This window comes from Ailuropoda melanoleuca, chromosome 1, assembly GCF_002007445.2.
Source record: "Ailuropoda melanoleuca isolate Jingjing chromosome 1, ASM200744v2, whole genome shotgun sequence".
NCBI lineage: Eukaryota > Metazoa > Chordata > Mammalia > Carnivora > Ursidae > Ailuropoda > Ailuropoda melanoleuca.
The window spans coordinates 99,495,360-99,510,523 of NC_048218.1; the positions used below are offsets into that span (position 1 = coordinate 99,495,360).

A 15,164-nucleotide genomic window follows, 5' to 3' on the forward strand; every position below is an offset into this window, starting at 1 on the left:
GGCTGGTCCCATGGGACTGACCCCCTCCCTAAACATGGTCCCCAAACCCAGCCTGCCTGCATAACTGGAAAAATTGGATGGCTACATGCAAAAAAAAAAAAAAAAAAAAAAAAAAAAAAAAAAAAAAAGAAAAGAAAAGAAAGAGAAAGAGAAAGAGAAAGAATGAAAGGGAGAGAGAGAGAAAGAGAGAGGAAGGGAGCGAGAAAGAAAGAAGAAAGAAACTGGACCACTTCCTTACACTATACACAAAAATAAACTCAAAATGGATTAATGACCTAAACATGAGACCTGAAACCATAAAATTCCTAGAATAAAACATAGACAGAAATGTCTCTGATATCAGCTGTAGAAACATTTTTCTAGGTATGCCTCCTCAGGCAAGGGAAACAAAAGCAAAAATAAACAGTTGGGATTACACCAAAATAAAAAGCTTTTGCACAGAGAAAAAAAGCACCAACAAAATGAAAAGGCAACCTACAGAATGGGAGAAGATATTTGCAAATGGTATATGTGATAAGGGGTTAATATTCAAAATATTAAAGAAATCATAAAACTGAACACACACCAAAAACCCCACAAATAATCTGATTGAAAAATGGGCAGAGGACCTGCATAGACATTTTTCCAAAGACAAACAGATGGCCAACAGATTCATGAAAGAAGCTCAACGTCACGAATTATCAGAGAAATGCAAATCAAAACCATAATGAGATATCACCTTACACCTCTCAGAGTGGCTAGTATCAAAATGACAAGAAATAACAAGTACTGCAGGATGTGGAGAAAAAGGAACCCTCGTGCACTGTTGATGGGAATGCAAACTGGTGCAGCCACTGTGGAAACCAGTATTGGAGGTTCCTCAAAAAATTAAAAATAAAAATACCATATGATCCAGTAATTCCACTACTGGGTATTTATCCAAAGAAAACGAAAACACTAATGCAAAAAGATACATGCATCCTTATGTTTGTTGCAGCATGATTTATAATAGCCAAGATATGCAACTTAAGTGTCCATCAGTAGATAAATATGATGTGGTATATATATACAACAGAATGCTACTCAGCCATGAAAAAGAAAAGAAATCTTACCATTTACAACATGGGTGGAACTAGAAACTATAATGCTAAATGAAATAAGTCAGAGAAAGACAAATATTGTATGATTCACTCATACGTGGAATTTAAGAAACAAATGAACAACAACATAGAAGAAACCAAGAAACAGACTCTTAACTATAGAGAACTGAAGGCTGCCAGAGGGGAGGTGGGTGAGGGAATGGGTGAAATAGGTGAAAGGGATTAAGAAGTACAAACTTCCAGTACAAAATAATCACAGAGATGAAAGTACAGCATAGGAAATATAGTCAATTAGATTGTAATGACATTGTTTGGTGACAGATGGTGACTACACGCATTGTGGCGAGTGCTGAGTAATGTATAGAATTGTTGAATCATTATGTTGTGCAGCTGAAACTAATATAATACTGTATGTTATTTATACTTCAATAAAAAACTATAATGGAGGAAAAATTAACTATATAAAAATCATGCCAGATTTTACTAGGAATATTTAACATCTTGCCATCACTCCAAACTCCAGTTATTACTTTCGCATTCCGCAGGAAATTTACATCATCTTGTTCAAGACAGTGTTTATCCGTGAGCAGGCTCTTCCATGGCTTTTCTCCTAATTCAGACCATTAGCATACCTCATGCAGATTCATGGATCTGCCTAGCTCCTGGAGGACAGGAGTTCCAGGCCCTACACTACTTACCATGTTCTAAAACATTTTCTCGAAGCACAGATTGGATCATGTGACTCTCCTGGACAAAAATCTTTAATGATTTCCTGTTGTAGAAGATAAACACCAGCTGCCTCTCAAGTCATGCTCGCCTCCATGGCCCCACATCGATGCGCTTCATTCCACACTCCTCTCCATCGTTGTTCAAGGTACTCCTGATAGACCGAGTGCTCACCAACCATAGAGGTTTTCCTAGACCCTCCTCCATCCATACTCCAGGAGCTTTTTGAACCTCTTTTAACAATGTGTCTTGTGCTAAACTGATCTACGTATTGGGCTTTTCCGAAGACTAAAAGCCAGGGACCAGAATTAATATTTCACTCATCCTCCTCACTCCCATGTCTTCTTGGATAATTTACCTGTGTGGTATAAAAGTAGAAAAGGGGCATCACCAACCACACGCGACCTTCGAACTCTTCTTCCTGTGGCAACAGCGAACGGGATCAAAGTGGATACTTGACTTAGGCTATGCCAATCAGATTCTCGCCTTCTGAATTTGGAAACACACACAAACTCACATACCAGCTCTAGTTGGAAGGTCAGGTAGACACAGAGCCTGAAACTATTAGTTGGGGGTGGCTCCTATGGGTCATTTATAAGGTGGTCCGAGAGCAGACGAGGCTGACAGAAGGCAGAATGAAGCAGAAATACAGCAGGGGCAAAATGCCATGCAGTGGAAGGAAAAAATAAAATAAAATAAAGGAAACAGAAGACAGAAAGGAAAAGTGTAAGTCAGGGAAAGGGAAGGAAGATGTCTGGCAGCTTCCAGTGAGGCCAGCCTGTCCTGTTAGCATAGGCTCTATGGGACTTCTCTGCACCCTTACCTTTCACGTAAACAAACCTGAATTAGAACTGTCTTTCCTTACAACTAAGGGATACTTTATTAATACAAACTAGCATTTACTTTGTTCATTAATGTTTATTAAATTGAAGTGCTAGACAATATTACATTAAATAGAATTTCCTCAAGTTGAATTGGCACTGGGCAACTTCAGGAATACAAGACACAGGTGGACCAACGTCCTATGCATGATGGCTGCTAGTTATTTCCACTGAGCAGACCCTCCAACATGGAGGGAAGAAGGCAGAACTTTCTCCACGGTTCCAAACTATCTCATAAATTTTGCATTAAAAATCAAGAGTCATTTCTCCAGAGCAATACACATTTATAACCTATGCTATTAAAAATGAATGATTCAATATTTTATATTTTATTCCAGATTTTCAGTAATCTTGAGGTTAATTTGATATTGATTGATAGAATGAGCACTATTACTGGAAGCTACATGTAAAATATTCATAGGCATAAACCTATGGACTGAATTAGTCATAGAAGATATGATCAAGATGTATAGAATTCTATCTTTGCTGACCTTAATAAGAGAGCCAAAGTACAGCTTCCATTGTAATTGGACCCTGCATACTAGATCAGAATTGACCTATGGTAAAATTTGACAATTATTTAAATATTTCTATTCTGAAACCCCTTCCTAAATTGGAAAAAATAAATTATATACTCGTCAATGCTAAAACAAGAAGTACTTTAAACATGAAATTTAGCTTGCATACAACACAGAGGCTATGTTAATAGAACACATTTAAGAATAGATTTCACATGTCATCGTGCCATATAACTATTACCTTTTGTATGTGCAGTTAGATGTACATATGTGACCAGAAGTATAACACAATGCCCACGCAATAATGGGTGCTTTTTACCACGATGAGAAATATTTAGAGGATAGCTTGATTGCTTCATCAAATAAAAGGAAAGGCAGTGTTTTATATGTTCCTACTCTTACCTCATTTAGTATTATTTTTTATACGTTCATTTGTGTAGCTAGTTATGCAGAGTGGAGCAAAATTCAGGATCCTGGTCATTTAGGCCAAAAAATGGAAAATGCTGACTGTTTTTTCCACTCGGCTTCACCTCTGGCAGAGAAAAGGAGTCAGCCAAGAAATCCGATGTTAGTGCAAATTGAAGGAGATGTTGCTGAATAAGAAATTAAAAATGCTACTCTCATTGGAAATATATATAATTTGGAACTGTATATAAATAAATATAAATATATACATATATATAATCTTCTTATGAAATTAATTTATGGAAAGCAATTTGGATAGATTACATGTATGTTAAAACGACAAAGAAAAAATAAACAATCCAGGGTGGCGTGAGCTGGGGAACAGACACTGCCCACGTTTACTAGCTAACTCTTGCCTCCCCATTTGATCTGACTGCATCAAAAGTGGTTGGGAGAACAAGTTCTGCATTGTTAATATATGTGAAACTTTACTTTTAGAGCTTATTAAGTGATCTGGACCAATATTTCAGCTTGATTCATTATAAATCAAGATTTATACAGGGAAAATATCTGTATAGGATAAGAAGTAATTAAAATTATTCTGTCTTTTTTATGTACATCTCACCAGTTATATATATATATATTTTTTTTTCTTTTTACTTTTTTCTCTTTTTTTAAAAGAATATGATAGGCATTAAAAGATCAGNGGATAAGAAGTAATTAAAATTATTCTGTCTTTTTTATGTACATCTCACCAGTTATATATATATATATTTTTTTTTCTTTTTACTTTTTTCTCTTTTTTTAAAAGAATATGATAGGCATTAAAAGATCAGTTGAGAAGTGGCTGGTGGGCTCAGTGGCTAAGTGTTCAACTCTTGATTTCAGTTCAGGTCATGATCTCAGGGTAAATACTGTTTTTCAGAGCTTCATACCCTTTCCCAGATTCTCTCCAAGGCAAGCTCTGGGTCCACCAGTGAGGTGTGTATCTACACGAGGTTACAGCCAGGAAATGGAGACAAGGTAGGTCCTGGGAAAAACCCAGTGTCCTCTATATTCATGGTCTAAGATGGACTGGCTGGTCTCTACTGCTTCCTGGACTGTCTCCCAGTCAGGGAGGTACCTTAGGGCATCCTGCAGCTGTCTACCACTGAAGTCTATAGCTGGTGTCACAGTGATCTGTTCTCCTCAGTTCAGTGAGGGCAGTGATCTCCCTCACAGACTCAGTCAGCTCTTAATGACATAGCCCAGAAGCCTGATCCCGCCTCACTTGAAGCTTGCCCTACTTCCAGATTTTTCAGTTACCCTTCAGAAACCATCTACTTCTCTTTATTGTTTAACCCCATTTAGGTTTACTTGTGTTGAAATATAAAGACTTGTAATTGATTTCAATTTCTATATTTTTATGTACAATTTAGCATTGTTGTGACAGTTACCATGCTTAAAAATGTTTTGCAAACTCTTAGAACAAAAAGGAAATGATTATGCAGGAATCCGATAACACATCAAATAACAAGACTGGGGGGCTGTGTTCAGAAAGAAGGTAGCTGTGATATCTCAGGAACAGGTGATTTTCTTGGTCAATGACGGTGACTGCTCCAGTGGAGTGGGGAAGGGCAGGGCAGGCCAGGGCATGATGCTCAACATCAATAGGACCTGGACCTGGACCTGGACTCTTCCATGATAGTATCCCAGTGACCTGGGCCCAGGTACATATGTAGATTAGTTATGTGCCTGAAGGTGTTATATTGAATGGAGAGGCATCAAAAGTATTCAAAGACCATGTGAAAAATTTTGAATCAGCAGAATATTCTGCTATTGATTTTTGTAGCAAAGCAAGAGTATTGGCTGCCAGTTTATCTGTAACCAGTCATCCTGGTAGAATCAGCATCCTTTCCCAGGGGTGCTTTGGAAGGATTTCAAGCAAAGTTAAACAGAGCTGTTTATTGACATTTATTTGCTGCCTTTACTGGGTGGTCTCCATCAACTGTCTTCAAGAACAGAGTGACTAGGAAGGTGCAGAAAGGTAAGAAAGGCTCCATAAAAGGGGGTGATATCTGCGCAGAATCTTTAACAATGTCCAGAAGTTCCCCAGGTTAAAGAGGAAGAAAAAAGCATGAATGTGCAAAGGAGTTGCAAAATAATGGCTTATCTGAGGAACTGCTAGTAGCTGGGTCTGGTAATATTGTGTACACATGGAGAAGTGAGAAGGTGAAACCAAGGAAAGTAGGCACTTATATGTGGAATCACCACTTATTTGTGGTGAAAGTCCTTGTCTGACAGGTCTAGGATTTTTCAATTTGGGCTACGGGTGATGAGATACCATCAGAGGATTTTAAACAAAGAAATGACATTATCAGATTCACAGTTTTTGGAGAAACTCTGGAGAAGAAAGAAACCAAAAAGACCAACAAATAATAAGAGAGGAAATGGTAAGGGCCTGTACCGAGGCAGGTCTAGACAGTAAAGGAAGACAGGATCATCAGGAAGTTGGGTGAGCTAGAACTAGTGACGAATTACAAGTGGAGGCAGAAGGAATAGTCTAGCTGAGTCCCAGAGGTCTCCACTTGACAATGGATGGATAGTAAATGAGAGCACAAGAGAAGGCGTGTGTTTGGTGGGTGGGCAGAAAAGGAAGATATTTTCATTTAGAGTTTATGAGACATCTAGGTGAACATGTCTAATGGCCAGGAGAGTGGTCAGGTATAGAGAAAACATGAGAATTGAGAGACAGATTTAAAAGCCATAAACATATAGAAAACAATTAAAGTCATTGGGCCTTGCCTAGAGAGATGCAGAGAATATGCCTTGAACTTAGGAATTTCCTCATGACGGGGAAATCAGGACTTTTATTGCAAATATATGAGTAGCAATATCTATTCTTTTTTTTAATTCATTTTATTTATTTATTTATTTTAGAGAGGGAGAGAATGTGTGTGTGTATATTCGAGAAGGGGGCAGGAGGGTAGGTGGGAGAGCAAACTCCACGCTTGAGCGTGGGCCCGATGCAGGGCTCGATCTCATGACCCTGAGATCACGACCTGAGCCGAAATGAAGAGTTGAATACTCAACCGACTGAGCCACCCAGGTACCCCAGGTAGCAAATTCTTTATGAAACCTTCACAGACTTCCCTGAGCAAAATTAAGTCTTCTCATGTGTATAATTATTTTTAAGGGCTGCCATAACAAAATATGAAAGACGGTTGTTTAAACAACAGGAATTTATTTTTTCACAAGGCTAGAAACTAGAAGCCCACGATCAAGATGTTGACAGTTTGTTTAATTCTGAGGCCTCTCTCCTTGACTTGCAGATGGCTCTCTCCTGGCTATGTCTTCAAATGGTCATGTGTGTGTATGTGTCTGTATCCTAATCTCTTCTCCTTCTTAAAAAAATTTGTTTGTTTAAACAAGTCATTTGGATGACCAGCTTCTTTGTTTTTAATTGAAGTATAATTGATATATAGTATTACAATTATATTACTTTCAGATATTCAACATAGTGATTTGATAATTCTACACATTACAAAATGCTCACCATGAAAAGTGTAGTTACCATGTCCACATACAACATTTTTACAATATTATTGACTATATAATGAGCTTTCCATCCCCATGACTTCTTTATTTTGTGACTGGAAGTTTGTACCTCTTAACTATTTTGCCCTTTCTCCCTCTACCCCCCTCAGCAACCAGGAGTTTGTCCTCTGTATTTATGTGTCTGTTTTTGCTTTTTGTTTACTTTTTTTAGATTCCACATATGAGTGCAATCATATAGAATTTGTCTTTGACTTATTTCACTTAGTATAATATGTTCTAGGTCCATCCATGTTGTTGCAAATGGCAAGATTTCATTTCTTTAATGATAATTAAGATAATATTCATATATATATACATATATACATATGTATATATATATACATCACTTCTTTATCCATACATCTATTGATGGATGCTTAGGCTGCTTCCAAATCTTGGCTATGGTAAATCATGCTGTAATAAATATAGGGATGCATATATCTTTTTGAATTAGTGCTTTTGTCTTCTTCAGTAAATACCCAGTAGATTTACTGGGTTGTATGGTATTTCTCTTTTTAATTTTTTGAGAAAAGCCATAATATTTTCCACAGTGGCTGCACCAATTTACATTCCCACCAATAGTGCATGAGGGTTCCTTTCTCTCCACGTTCTCACCAATGCTTGTTATTTCTTGTCGGTTTTGATATTAGTGACTCTGACAGGTGTAAGGTGATATCTTATTATGGTTTTGATTTGCATTTCCCTGATGATTAGTGATGTTGAACATCTTTCCATGTATCTGTTGGCTATCTGTATATCTTTGGAAAAATGTCTATTCAGGTCCTCTGATCATTTTCTTTCTTTTTTTTGGTAATACTTTTTATTGCCCATGTTTTATAAAATATGGAATGCTTCATGAATTTGCATGTTATCCTTGCACAGGGGCATGCTAATCTTCTCTCTATTGTTCCAATTTTAGCATATGTGCTGCCAAAGTGAGCACCCTCTGCCCATTTTCTAATTGGATTATCTGTGGGGGGTTTTTGGTCTGTGTTGGATTTTATGAGTTCTTTATATATTTTGTATATTAACTCCTTATCAGATATCTTCTCCCATTCAGTAGGTTGCCTTTTCCTTTTTTTGATCGTTTCCTTCATTGTGCAAAAGCTCTTTAGTTTGATGTAGTCCCAACTGTTTTTTTTTTGCTTTTGTTTCCCTTGCCTGAGGAGACATATCCAGAAAAATATTATGAACACCAATGTCCAAGTCTTTACTGCCTATGTTCTCATTTAGTTTTATGGTCTCAGGTCTTACATTTAGGGCTTTAATCCATTTGAATTTGGGTTTGTTTTTTTTTTAGAGAGGTGGGGGAAGGGCAAAAGGAGAGTGAGAGAGAGAATCGTAAGCAGGCTCCACACCCAGCACGGAGCCTGATGCAGGGCTCAATCATAACTCTGAGATCATGGCCTGAACTGAAATCAAGAGTTGGATGCTTGACAGACTGAGCCACCCAGGCTCCTCCAACAATATTAATTCTACCAAGATGATATATCTTTCCATTTATTTGTGTCCTCTTCAATTTCTTTCATCACTGTCTTACAGTTTTCAGAGTACAGGTCTTTCACTTTCTTGTTTAAACTTATTACTAGGTATGTTATTCTTTCTGATGCAATTGTATATGGGATTGGTTTCTTAATTTCTTTTTCTGCTACTTTGTAATTAGGGCATAGAAATGCAACAGATTTCTGTATATTGATTTTGTATCCTGCCACTTTACTGAATCCAGTAACTAGTTCTAATAGTTTTTTGGTGGCGTCTTTAGGGTTTTCATATCATCTGCTAATAGTGATGGTTTTACTTTTTCCTTACCAATGTGGATGACTTACTTCTTTTTCTTGTCTGATTGCTGTGGCTAGGACTTCCAGTACTATGTAGAATAAAAGTGGTGAGAGCAGGCATCTTTGCCTTGTTCCTGATCTTAGAGGAAAAGCTTTCAGTTTTTCACAATGAGGTATGATGTTAACTGTGGGTTTGTCATATATGACCTTTATTATGTTGAGGTACACTTACCTACTTTGTGGAGAGCTTTTTTTCATGAATGATATTGAATTTATTAAATGCTTTTTCTGCATCTGTTAAGATGATTGTATGATTTTTATCCTTCATTTTACTCATGCGGTGTATCATGTTGATTGATTTGTGGATATTGAACCATCCTTGTATCCCTGGAATAAATCCTGCTTGATCGTGGTGAATGATCCTCTTAATGTATTGTTGAGTTCAGGTTGCCAATATTTTGTTGAGGATTTTTGCATCTCTGTCCATCAGGGATATTGATCCATATTTTTTTTGTAGTGTCTTTATCCAGTTTTGTTATCAGAGTACTAGTGGGCTCCTAGAAGGAATTTACAAGCATTCCTTCCTCTTCTATTTTTTTTTTTTTTGGAATAGTTTGAGAAGGATAGATATTAACTCTTCTTTAAAATGTTTAGTAGAAAAAAGAAAACCAAAGCTGGTAGCATCACAATCCTGGACATCAAGCTCTATTACAAAGCTGTAATCATCAAGACAGTATGGTAATGGCACAAAAACAGACACATAGCTCAATGGAACAGAATAGAGAACCAAGAAATGGACCCTAAACTCTATGGTCAACTAATCTTCAACAAAGATTAGTTGGAGGAAAGAATAGCAGGAAAGAATATCCAATGGAAAAAGGACAGCCTCTTCAACAAATGGTGTTGGGAAAATTGGACAGCCACAAGCAGAAGAATAGAACTGGACCATTTCCTTACACCATCCACAAAAATAGACTCAAAATGGATGAAAGACCTCAATGTGAGACAGAAATCCATCAAATCCTAGAGAAGAACACAGGCAGCAACCTCTGTGATCTCGTCCTCAGCAACTTCTTACTAGACACATCTCCAAAGGTAAGGGAAACAAAGGCAAAAATGAAATATTGAGACTTCATCAAGATAAGAAGATTTTGCGCAGCAAAGGAAACAGTCGACAAAACTAAAAGACAACTGACAGAATGGGAGAAGATATTTGCGAATGTCTTATCAGATAAAGAGCTAGTATCCAAAATCTATAAAGAACTTATCAAACTAAATACCCAAAGAACAAAAAATCCAGTCAAGAAATGGGCAGAAGACATGAACAGACATTTCTCCAAAGAAGACATCTGAATGTCCAACAAAGACATGAAAAAGTGCTCAACATCGGCATCAGGAAAATACAAATCAAAACCACAATGAGATACCACCTCACACCAGTCAGAATGGCTAAAATTAACCACTTAGGAATGACAAGTGTTGATGAGGATGTGGAGAAAGGGGAACCCTCCTACACTGTTGGTGGGAATGCAAGCTGGTACAGCCACTCTGGAAAACAGTGTGGAGGTTCCTCAAAAAGTTGAAAGTAGAGCTACCTTATAATCCAGCAATTTCACTACGAGGGATTTACCCCAAAGATACAAATGTAGTGCTCTGGAGGGACACCTGCGCCATAATGTTTATAGTAGCAATGTCCACAATAGCCAAACTATGGAAAGAGCCCAGATGTCCATCAACAGATGAATGGATAAAGAAGATGTGGTCTATATATACTGTGGAATACTATTCAGCTGTGAAAAAATGAAATCTTGTCATTTGTAATGATGTGAATGGAACTAGAGGGTATTATGCTAAGCGAAATAAGTCAATCAGAGAAAGAAAATTATCATATGATCTCACTCGTATGTGGAATTTAAGAAACAAAACAGAGGATCATAGGGGAAAACAGGAAAAAATAGAACAAAATAAAATCAAGAGGGAGACAGACTGTAAGAGACTCTTAATCCTAGGAAACAAACTGAGGTTTGCTGGAGGGGAAAGTGGTGGGGAATGGAGTAACTGGGTCATGGACATCAAGGAGGGCATGTGATGTAATAAGCACTGGGTATTATATAAGATTGATAAATCACTCACCCCCACCTCTGAAATCAGTAATATGTTATATGTTTATTAATTGAATTTAAATAAAAAATAAAAATAAAAATAGATGCTTGGTAGAATTCACTTGTGGAGCCATCTGGTCTTGGATTATTTTGTTGGGAGTTTTTTTTTTTAATTACTGATTCAATTTCATTACTAATAATCAGTCTGTTCTATTACATCCTGATTCAGTCTCAGAAGATTGTATGTTTCTAAGAATTTATCAATTTCTTCTACGTTGTCCAATTTGTTGTCATATAATTTTTTGTAGTAGTTTCATAATCTTTTGTATGTCTCTGGTGTCAGTTGTAACTTCTTCTCTTTCATTTATTTTTTATTCTTTAAAGGATTTTATTTATTTATTTTAGAGACAGCAAAAGTGAGGGGGGCGGTAGAGGGGAAGAGAGAGGGACAGAATCTCAAGCAGACTCCGTGCTAAGAGCAGAGCCCCATGCAGGGCTTGATCTCATGACCCTGAGATCATGACCCAAGCAGAAACCAAGAGTTAGACGCTTAACCAACTGAGCCACCCAGGTGACCCTTCTCTTTCATTTTTTATTTTATTTATTTGCATCCTTGCTTTTTTTTTTTTCTTGATGACTCTGGCTAAAGGATTATCAATTTTATTTATTTTTTTAAAGAACAAGCTCTTAATTTCATTGATCTTTTCTATTTTTTTTCTTTTAGTCTCATTTTTAAAATTTCTGTTCTGATTTTTATTATTTCCTTCCTTCTACCAACTTTGGGCTTTGCTTGTTATTCTTTTTCCAGATCCTTAAGGTGTAAGGTTGGAGTGCTTATTTGAGATTTTTCTTGTTTCTTGAAGTAGGTCTGTATTAGTATAAACTTCCCTCATAAAACTGTTTTTGTCATTTCTCAAAGATACTGAACTGTTGTGTTCCCATTTTCATTTGTCTCCATGTAATTTTTTATTTCTTTGGTTTCTTTTTTGATGCACTGGTTGTTGAGTAGCATGCTGTTTAGCCTTCATGTGTTTGTATTTTTTCCGGGTTTTTTTTTCCCCTTGTAATTGATTTCTGGTTTCATGATATTGTAGTTGGAAAAGATGCTTAGTATGATTTCAAACTTCTTTAATTTGTTGGTACTTGTTTTGTAGCCTAATATATGATCTATCCTGGAAAATGTTCCATGTGCCTTGAAAAGAATTTGTATTATGCTGTTTGGATGAAATGTTCAGTATTATTTATTAATTCCATCTGGTCTAATGTGTTGTTCAAAGCCACTGTTTCTTGTTGATTTTCTGTCTAGGTGATCTATCCATTGATCCAATTGGGTTATTAAAGTCCCCTACTATTATTGTACTACTCTCATTTTCTCCCTATATGTCTGTTAGTATTTGCTTTATATATTTAGGTGATCCTGTGCTGGGTACATAGATATTTACGATTGTTATATACTCTTTTTAGATCATTCTCTTTATCATTATGTAGTGCCCTTCTTTGTTCCTTGTTACAGTCTTCGTTTAGTCTATTTTGTCTGATATGAGTATTGCTACCTCAGTTTTTGGTTTTGTTTTGTTTTGTTTTGCTTCCGTTTGCATGAAATATCTTTTTCTATTCCTTCACTTTTAGTCTGTATTGTGTCTTTACGTCTAAAGTGAGTCTCTTGTAAGCAGCATATAGATAAGTCTCGTATTTTAATTCACTCAACTCACCCTATTTCTTTTGATTGGAGCACTTAGTCCATTTATATTTAAGGTGATTTTTGATAGGTATGTACTCATTGCCATTTTGTTAATTGTTTTCTGATTGCTTTTGTAGTTCTCTGTTCCTTCTTCTCTTACTCTCTTCCCTTGAGGTTTGAGGACTTTCTTTAGTATTATGCTGGGATTCCTTTCTCTTTATTGCGCACGTGTGTGTGTGTGTGTGTGTGTGTGTGTGTGTGTGTGTGTGTTATAGGTTTCTGGGTTTTGGTTACCAGGAGGTTCATATATAACATTCTGTGTACATAGCAGTCTGTATTAAGTTGATAGTTGCTTGAGTTTGAACACATTCTATGTGTACTAAATTTTCCCTCTTCCACATTTTATGTATTTGATGCCATATTTTAAATTTTTATTTTATATATCTCTTCAGTAATTTTGGTAGATATAATTGATTTTACTACGTCTGTCTTCTAACCTTCATACTAGCATTATAAGTGATCGATCTATTGCCTTTATTCCTAGATGTCTATTTCCTTCCCCAGGTTAGGAAGTTTTCAGCTATTACTTCTTCGTATAAATTTTTTGCCCCTTCTCTCTGTCTTCTCCTTCTGGGACCCCTAAAATGCAAATGTTAGCATGCCTGTTGTTGTTCTATCCTAATCTAGCCTCATTTTTTACTTCTTTTCATTTCTTTTTGCTGTTCAGATTGGTTGCTTTCAACTACCCTGTCTTCCAGATTGTTGAACTTTTCTTCTGCACCCTCTAATCTATTATTCACTCTAGTGTGTTTTTCATCTCACTTACTGTTTTCTTCAGCTCTGACTGGTTCTTTTTTTAAATTTTTTATTTCTTTGTTGAAGTTTTCATTGAGTTTGTTCACTCTTCTCTCAAGTCAGTTGAGTATCTTCATGACCATTACTTTGAACTCTTTATCAGGTAGATTGCATTATTTCATTGAGCTCTTTTTCTGGGATTTTGTCTTGTTCTTTCATTTGGAACATATTCCTCTATCTCTTCATTTTTTCTCTTTGTTTGTTTCTATAGATCAGGTAGGTCAGGTACATCTCTGGTCTTGAAAGCAGTGGGCTGTGTAGAAGTCCCATGGTGCCCACTAGTGCAATCCTCCCTGGTCACCAGAACCTGGTGTCCTCAGTGTGGGCTGTGTGAGCCCTCCTATCCTGGGTGGGCTGTAACTGCTGTGGGCACACTGGTGGGTGGGGCTGCCCCTAGCCTGGCTGTTAGCAATAACTGCCTAGAACTGACTTGTGCACACTCATGCCCAGGTCTTACCCCTACCCCTACACTGTTGGCTGAAAGGTCCAGCTATGGCTACTGCGAGGGTGTGGGTTGGTGAGGCTAGTTCCCTTCTCCATGGGCAGGAGTCACTCTGGACAGGTGCAAGTCTCCACTGGGGCTCCACAGGCTGTGGCAGTCACTCTGGGAGGACATCAGCCCCAGCTGATAGTGCTTGCTAGGTGTGGCAATGTAGGAGGCACTTTGGACACCTGCCATAGCAGGCAGGTTGGGTGGGGAAGGTCTGAAGGAGAAAGCTGGGGTAGGGCAAGTGGTGTCCTAAAATTAGTCAATAAATCTTTCCCATATATCCCAGGTGTTTTTCAAATTGCTGCTTCTTTTTTATTTTATTTTATTTTATTTATTTAATAATTTTTATTTTGTTATATTAGTCACCTCAGTACATCCCCAGCTTTTGTCAAATTGCTGCTTCTGTGCTAGGTCTCAAACCCACTCTTGGATACCATGCACTGGCTCTTTAAGAGCAGAGCTATAGCCATCTTGTTCTTCTAAAGTTAAACCCTGCTGATTTCCAAAGCCAGACATTCTGGGAGCTCATCTTCCTATCGCAGGTTCTCAGGGCTGGGGGTGCCCAATGTGGGACTTGATCCCCTCTCTCCTCTGTGCCTGTGATATTCCTCCCACTTGTGGGTTGCCACACCAGGGGTTTGGTTGGCAACAGCATCTCTGCCTCTCCTACCCTTCTTGATGTAGCTTTCTCTATGTCTCTAGCTGTGGATGGTCTATTCTGCCAGTCTTCAGGTCATTTTTAGAGTGAGTTGCATTACACATAGTTGCTGCCTCAATGTGTCTGTGGGAGGATGCGAATTCAGGATCTTTCTACTTTGCCATTTTCCCTGGCTCTCTTCCTAATCTATTCTGATAAGGACATCGGTCATATTGGATTAGAGCCCACTTTAATGACTCGATTTCAACTTAATTAACTCTTTAAAGTCCCTATCTCCAAATAAAGTCACATTCTGAGGTACTGGGGGTTAGAAGTTCAAAATATGAATTTGTGTGTGTTCGGGGGGAACACAATTCAGCTCATAACACCATGGCAGGACTAATACTGCATCTCTGCCTGTTCCTCTCTGCATACG

General features: G+C 37.5%; 1 protein-coding gene and 1 non-coding gene across 5 annotated transcripts in view; both read right to left on the bottom strand.

Annotated features, from left to right (window-relative positions):
- LOC117802825 (basic proline-rich protein-like) overlaps positions 1-15,164 on the bottom strand; it is an 88,409-nt gene that overhangs the window by 41,873 nt on the left and 31,372 nt on the right. The gene's annotated exons all lie outside the window — the stretch shown is intronic.
- On the bottom strand, positions 8,023-8,128 carry LOC117795650. The gene has a single exon (XR_004619734.1). It is a non-coding gene; the product is annotated as a U6 spliceosomal RNA (small nuclear RNA).